The 7,958-nt window shown below is 41.4% G+C and overlaps 1 protein-coding gene and 1 long non-coding RNA gene across 2 annotated transcripts in view; both read left to right on the forward strand.

Annotated features, from left to right (window-relative positions):
• The window catches only part of LOC126403907 (carcinoembryonic antigen-related cell adhesion molecule 20-like), a 128,696-nt gene that overhangs the window by 52,051 nt on the left and 68,687 nt on the right, over positions 1-7,958 (forward strand). The gene's annotated exons all lie outside the window — the stretch shown is intronic.
• LOC126403862 (uncharacterized) lies at positions 4,565-7,035 on the forward strand. Its single transcript, XR_007571372.1, has 3 exons — positions 4,565-4,625; positions 6,351-6,479; positions 6,931-7,035. It is a non-coding gene; the product is annotated as an uncharacterized LOC126403862 (long non-coding RNA).

A 7,958-nucleotide genomic window follows, 5' to 3' on the forward strand; every position in this document is an offset into this window, starting at 1 on the left:
AAATGGGCTGGTAAATATACTACAGGGCTGATAAGGGCAAATGAGGACATGTGACTGTGTCTGGGCTGCATGTTGCACTCTTTGGTGTAATTTACAGGTATGTGGGAGTTCATACATTTCATGGACCATTTTTGTTTTAACTTGGAAGTTTTTTGTACAAAGATTATGAATCATTTCTTGAACAAAAGGTGGTCTGTCAGTCACAACTACTTTGTTCACACTTTATATTCATACGTTATTATATTATATTCAACGTGCAGCTAGTAAGACTGCAAAAATTCATATATTCTCTGCACCAAGTTATTGATTACAGTGGTCATGAAATAAAAGAGGAGCTAGGCTGCAAAATTGCCCATAATCAATCAACCATATCTAGACCGCCATCTTTTGCAAAATTGCCCATAATCAATCAACCATATCTAGACCGCCATCTTTATTTGGCTGCTGGCATAATATGTTTCTGCAGCCGTCTGCCTGATGTGTGGAAATGAGATGTAATAATAAGAGACAGATTCAGTCTTTTTCTTTTTTCTTTTTGGGGAATGAATCACCTTAAGGTGCTGGAATACCCACCTGTTTAAGAGGTAAACATTATTTAAGCATGACATGCTTCTGTGCCTTTTTAATGTCCTCTTCAATAGGCAAAAAAATAAAGAAACTGAAGTTAAAACATGACATGCAGACGTGGTTCAGTAAACAAAAACATGCCTGTATTTACCTTAACTTAGACTAAGGTAAACTAGTGAGAGATTACAGGTTATTTGGTGCTAAAAGACAGTTAAAAGTGTTCTGCTTCAGATTTGACTATAAACACATTTCTGTTTTGTCTTTCATTGTTTCAGATGATTTGTAGACCTGTAGAGATCTTCTTCTTGTGCCATTGTTGGCTCTTTTGATTTTTCTGGGGCTGTCTTTGGTGCGTACATACAGTATGGACACAAGTCACATGATCAACAGGAAGTAGCATCATTTGAGTCTCCTGAAGGTCATGGGAAGACAAAGAGTTAAGTTCTCTCACTTAGTGTTGTGTATTTCTGATCATATTATTAGAATGACTTCACAAGGTCAATCTCAACATAAAGCCCTGTTACCTAAATTATTTCCTCCTTTCCCTCTGTGTTAAAAAATCCAAAAAAGTCCAGACGTTTGATTTTAACACCGACACCATTCTCCTTATTTCTTTCTCCATTGCCTCCATCTTTGTTGTGATGAACTTCCTGCCAAATGCTGCTGACTGAGACCTCTGCTGACCTCACCAGGAAAGAAACAACAAAACATCAGCACCATCTAGTGGACTGAAAAAGCAACTGATTTTATAATTCCAGCACCTAAAGTTGTATTAAAATGTGAAATTGCAAAAAATGAATTTTGTATAAAAGATCAATACGATGCTGTGTCAGATTTTCCCACCTCTAGTATAAAGTCTGGAGCTTATAAATGACAGTGAGAGCACCCAGAGGAATGATCTGAGCACAGTTCCAATCACAGTGTTTATTTACAATAACCTCCAGGTATGTCACACCCATGAATCAAACCGACTGCGCTAGTTATTAGTTTTTAACCACCTTGAAAGGCTCACAATACATCCATAGCAGTTTAAGTGTACGATATATTTAGAGTGTTTTCACCACTTTACCCTGCTGTCACACAGACATGTGGAACTGAAGCCATTATATCAAAGCCACCAGACTCCACTGACAAAAACAGAAATCTAACTGAGCAGATCACTGAGCTGCTGCTCTGCTGCAGAGTCGATTGGTTCCACTGAGCTGCTGCTCTGCTGCAGAGTCGATTGGTTCATGTGTGAGGTAAAGCAGAGCAAATATTCAAATATAACCTACACTTACACTGATAGTGATTCTTTAAAGTGGCCCCGTCCACATCAGCACATTGTTGAGCTTCTGTGCCGGTAGATTTGGTTTATTAAAGATGAAAGCAACGCAACAGGGTCCATAAAATAAGCAGAGCAGAAACATCAGAAGGGTCAGACCACTGTGTTTAACTATATATCTTTAAAAGTTACAGTTCCAGCTGAAAATGACAACAGAAATCAACAAGTCTGCTGATGTCACAGATCTCTGCAGTTGTAAACTATTTGCAGTTTTCTACCTGGAAGTGATTGTTGTTGTTTGCACAATGTCACAGTGATTCGGCCTGTATGGGTTCATTTTCTGTTCCAGATCTGAGAACACTACAACAGAATAAAGATCATTTGGGTCTAAAATAAAGGAAACAAATCAAATCAGGCTCCCAGTCATTGTCTATGGAGCAGCTCCAGACTTTATACTTGATGACATCACAAGTTTGACTCATACTCCTCTGGTTTCAGGCTTTGAGAGAGAGCAGCTCATGTTCACAAACACTGATTGAACTTTCCAAGGCTTTAAATATACGTTAGATATCTGACCCGGTCAACCCTCGGGGGTAGCTCATGTCGTATACCACATGAGACGACTCTCGTTACTATTTTTAGAATATCTCCGGAAAAAAAAGGCTGTATAGAACTTGATTGAGCAGCGCAGGGTTGAGGTTATACAAGCATTAATACACAAGGAGACCAGGCGAACCAAAAATTGGGGTAAAAATGGCTTGTGTGCAGTGAGTGTGTGCACAGATGTTTTAAACCACAACACACCAAAAAGCAGAGGAACACATATTAACCCCACTGCAAACTACACGTCTAAATTAACCAACACATCAAGCGAGGACAGTAATAGTCTCTGGCAAACATTAACACTGTTCACACACAGACATTGATGAAAGGGAGCACAACAGACCTTGAGCAGCTAACGTTAAGTTAATTCCAATCATGCCCTCGTTTTTACACAACAAATGTAGCTAAACCCATCCGGCGGTAGTAATTTGTGCATGCCGAGATTCCCCACATAGACGTCCCCCTAATGATTCGATACATTACGTAGAATTGCATCTTAGAGAATGTTGTTTATTAAATAGCGATGATGTGAAGGTGATGAAGGAGACTCCGATGACACCGTCTTGCTTGCATAAAGAAAAGGTTTATTACAAGAAGTACAGCATCTATCAAGCATCTAGAATGCTTGGAGAGGTTTGAGGCCAATGTGAACTGCTCTGAAAAACAGCCCCAAATTACCCCCATTATATAGACTCGCTGTTTCTGTGAAATGTGAGACAAAGTCAAACAGACAACAGAGAGTCACCCTAGTTGGACTTCACCAAACCTTGACCCTGGGCCATGAATATCTTCTTGACCCTGACCATACATGCTTTTGACCTTGGGCCCCTTACTGGTCATCTGTTCCAAAGCTTCAGAGCAAATGATAACACACTACAAGAACATAACACACATGTTAAAAGATAATGAAGATGACGGCGCGTATAAACGCAGTGGCTTGGTACTCTATGCTAGTGCTAGCTACTAGCTAGTACTGCTAGTGCTAAGTGCCGAACATAATTTCATTGTACAATGTATAATGACAATAAAGTTTTCTAATTCTAATAATTCAAAGACCCGTTCCCTTACCGCTCTTTCTCTTAGTCATGCGTGTATTATTCGCATTCTTCTCTTCGTCTTCTCCGTCGTCTTCTTCAGCAAATAATACACAGACCAACTTCCGGTATGGACTTCACCGGTATCGTCCACCATCTTGTCTGCAGAATGCTGCTGACTGAGACCTCTGCAGACCTCCCCAGGAAAAAAACATCAGCACCATCTAGTGGACGGAAAAAACAACTGACTTTATTATTCTTGCACCAAAAGCTGTATTAAAATGTGTATCTGCAAAAATGTAAATAAGGATTGGGGTCTGTGATGTATTGTTTTTGTTTTGTTTTGTTTTGTTTATTTTATTATATTATGTTGTATGTTTTTTACTGGACCTTTGACCTGAATAAAGTTGACTGATTGATTGATTAAATGATTGATTGATTGATTGATTGATTGATTGGTGCACATAATAAAAGATTGATACGTGGCGTCTGTGTGTAGACACAATATCGCCATGCAAAATATCGCGATCCGATTTTTTTTCCACCACCCCTAATCTGCAGTGCCCGCTCTGTAGAACTGACACCGAAGTCTGGCTCATTGAACGCTGTCACTGACATCATGACCTTTGCTTCTTTTATATTTTCCTTGCTTGGTGCATGTCGACAAACTGTAGGATAGTCCTGCCACTGTGAGGTGAACAGAGAGAGTGTAGAGTGATCTTGTTTGTTAAACAGGTGGACCACGTATATTTATATTAGGAATGATGAGCTGCGAGCCGAGACCGCTCCCTGGGACTTTGGACACACCTGGACCAGGGAGTGTATGTGTGTGTGTGTGTGTGTGTGTGTGTGTGTGTAGCACAGCCCCGCCCTCCTGCAAACACACCAACCAAAGTTTAATGCACCAAAGTAATAAAAGTGATAAAGACTGCAAACACACCAACCAAAGTTTAATGCACCAAAGTAATAAAAGTGATAAAGACTGTTCATGATGTCCCATATCTCTCAGGCAACTTTGTTTGACTAAATAAAATTCCTATGAATAAAAGGGAGGAGGTGCCAACAGGAGGGAACACTGAGAGTCTAAAGTCAGTGTGTTCAGACTCCATTTTAAACTGGACAGAGCAGTCAGAGGAATACAGGTCGTCTGAGACACGGTGAGTGTTGATACTATAAAAATAATGATTACTGTCATTATAGATTAATCAGCTGATTTTTATTCTGAGTCATTGTTTAGTCTGTTATAGGGGAGAGTGGGGTCGCACAGTGCCGCCTATTTAGCAAGGTAGAAAGAAACTGCGTCATCCACCATGCTCAGCCACACCCTGTTCACTTTCAACCTCAAAATGGAGACCGTCTGACTATTGCTCACAGTTTATTCACAGTTTTGAAATCTACAGCATGGAAGTAAATGTTTTGGCTCTTTTGTCATTTGTCTTCTACCATACTGTTTTTAGTTGTGCCACATACAAAAAACATATGGTTGGAAAGTTGATTTTCAGGCCTATCAGGTTGTGCTAGTGTTAGCTGAATGTTTGTTGGGAGCTAACACAGGGGCGTTCAGAGAATGTTGGGGGGGCACTGGCAGCAATAATTTAGAACGGGGGGCGTTGAGGTGTTTGTGTACGTCTGAGGGACATCTTCACAGCTTCATCATCACACTTGCTTTTACCACCACCATCATCTGACGCTGTTTTTACAACCAGGCTTTTCCTGTTAAACACGAGGCCTGCGCGCAGCTACGGCTCTGCGCGCTCCGGTGCTTCGGGCGCGCTCTTGTGTCAACTCTTTGAATGTGCGTCACAGTGAAAAGCTCTAGTATCGCGAGCAGCGGCACTTTATAGAAACACAGAGAGAAAAGGGGGACTCTGCCGAGGGATTGTGGCGCAGTTTTGTTGGATAGGAAGATGTTGAGTGTACAGTCAGCTCTCCCTGCTCTTTGTTAGAGTGAGTTTCCCCCCTCAGATCAGATCAGCGCACGGACACTAAACTTCGTCTCATCCAGAGAGAGTCCCAAACAACTGTGTGTCTGTCTGAAGGGGAAACTTGAGCACATGGGGTAAAAATAATAACAAGGCCAAGGTCAATCTGGCAAAACACGTTTTTGTCATTCACTCAAGAATTATTTCGCTAATTATGAAAAAATTTCATAGAAATGTCTGACAGGATAAAATGATGTAGTGATGACAATTTGTTTCCAACTTCACTGTGACATCATCATGTTCTGCATAAAACACTTCTCTGGTCATTATTAAACGTCATATCTCAGGAACAGAAGGGGAGACATTTGGTCAGAGACTGAGTTGGTGACACTGATCTTGAAACTGTGCTGATTGTATAGATCTTCTGTGTGTGAAGCTTCCATGTTTTCACTGACATGGATGTGAACTGTAAGAAAAACTCGACAGAGGCGTACAACTTTGAGACGGAAATTCTAGTTTTACAAATGTGTTCTTTCTCTCACAGAAATGTGTGAACAAAAGATGCTGCGAATATAAGGTGTTCAAATTTAGACTGTTTTTTGTTTTTCAGTATAAATGATATGTTCTCTCATCTGGTGTCCCAACTGTCCCAGGGAGTCAGAACTTTGGTAAAATGCACTCCTTGTACATTTAACAAAACTGTGCCTTTCACGTTTGGGTTGGGCTCTAAAAACCTGATCAATAGTTAGCAGAGGCCTGTATCTGTTCAGAGATCAAATTATTTTCATTACTGTTCAAGTAGTCTGGGAGTAATCAAAGGTTATTTAGTGTCAATACAAAAGTGTCCCATCTGACCCCGCTCTCCCCTACTGCATGTCATAAAAATACCCAGCCAATATGTAATCATGTCCTATAAATAAGAAGTTACTGACTTCATCACACTGTGTATGTGTGTTACAGTTCTCTCAGATTTGGGAAGATGGCTGATTTGGAGGCAGACGGGGACAGATCAGAGTCTCCAGTGTCCAGCTGTCAGCTGTCTTTGAGTGACAACAGTATAGAACCTGAACCTGGACCCTCAGACACAAAGTAAGAGACTGTTGAAAAACATGAGGCAGCTTTTTGCCATTTAAAAGTTGTCTCACAGTGGGGGACATTACTCAGGAGGTTGGGTGGGTGGCTGGGTGGGTAGGTAGGTAGGTAGGTAAGTAAATAATGAGGTAGGTAGGTGAATAAAAAGGTTGGTAGGTTGGTAGACAGGAAGGGAGGGAGATAGGTATGGATTGAAGGAAAATCGATAAAGAGGGAGGGAGATAAGTAGGTAGGTAGATAGGTTGGTTGGTTGGCTGGTATGGATTGAAGGAAGATAGAAAAATAGGACAGACAGACAGACAGGCCGACAGACAGACTCCTGTGGGTCATATTAGAGGGTAGGAACATAGGATCAGTGTGGTCGTATGGGTTGGAGGACTTGTTGTAATATTACCTCTGGTCTTTACAAGGACTAATAATATGTGTCAAACATTTGTTGTTTCCACAGACAGAGAGCAGAGTCTCCAGTATCCAGCTGTCTGTCTATGAAGAGTGACTGGTCCAGACTTGATCCTCCAGCGTTCAGTAATGAACCTGGACCCTCAGACACAAAGTAAGAGACTGCTGAAAAACATAAGGGAGCTTTTTGCCTTTTGAAAGTCATCTCACAGTGGAGCACAACATTACTCAGGAGGTTTTCATGAAGCNAGGTTGGTAGGTTGGTAGACAGGAAGGGAGGGAGATAGGTATGGATTGAAGGAAAATAGATAAGTAGGGAGGGAGGGAGGGATTGAAATAGGTAGGTAGGTAGGTAGGTAGGTAGGTAGGTAGGTAGGTAGGTAGGTAGGTAGGTAGGTAGGTGAATAAATAGGTAGGTAGGTTGGTAGACAGGAAGGGAGGGAGATAGGTATGGATTGAAGGAAAATAGATAGATAAATCGGGAGGTAGGGATTGAGATCAGCAGGTAGGTAGGTAGGTAGGTAGGTAGGTAGGTAGGTAGGTAGGTGAATAAATAGGTAAGTAAATAATGAGGAAGGCAGGTGAATAAAAAGGTTGGTAGGTTGGTAGACAGGAAGGGAGGGAGATAGGCATGGATTGAAGGAAAATCGATTAAGAGGGAGGGAGGGAGGGAGGGAGGGAGATAGGTATGGATTGAAGGTAAATAGATAAGTAGGGAGGTAGGGAGGGAGGGATTGAGATAGGTAGGTAGGTATGTAAATAATGAGGTAGGTAGGTAGGTTGGTAGACAGGAAGGGAGGGAGATAGGTATGGATTGAAGGAAAATAGATAGATAAATAGGGAGGGAGGGATTGAGATAGGTAGGTAGGTAGGTAGGTAGGTAGGTAGGTGGATATAAATAGGGAAGTAAATAATGAGGTAGGTAGGTAGGTGAATAAAAAGGTTGGTAGGTTCGTAGACAGGAAGGGAGGGAGATAGGTATGGATTGAAGGAAATAGATAAATAGGGAGGGAGGGAGGGATTGAGATAAGTAGGTAGGTAGGTAGGTAGGTAGGTAGGTGAATAAATAGGTAAGTA

Source organism: Epinephelus moara, chromosome 17, assembly GCF_006386435.1.
Source record: "Epinephelus moara isolate mb chromosome 17, YSFRI_EMoa_1.0, whole genome shotgun sequence".
Classification (NCBI taxonomy): domain Eukaryota; kingdom Metazoa; phylum Chordata; class Actinopteri; order Perciformes; family Serranidae; genus Epinephelus; species Epinephelus moara.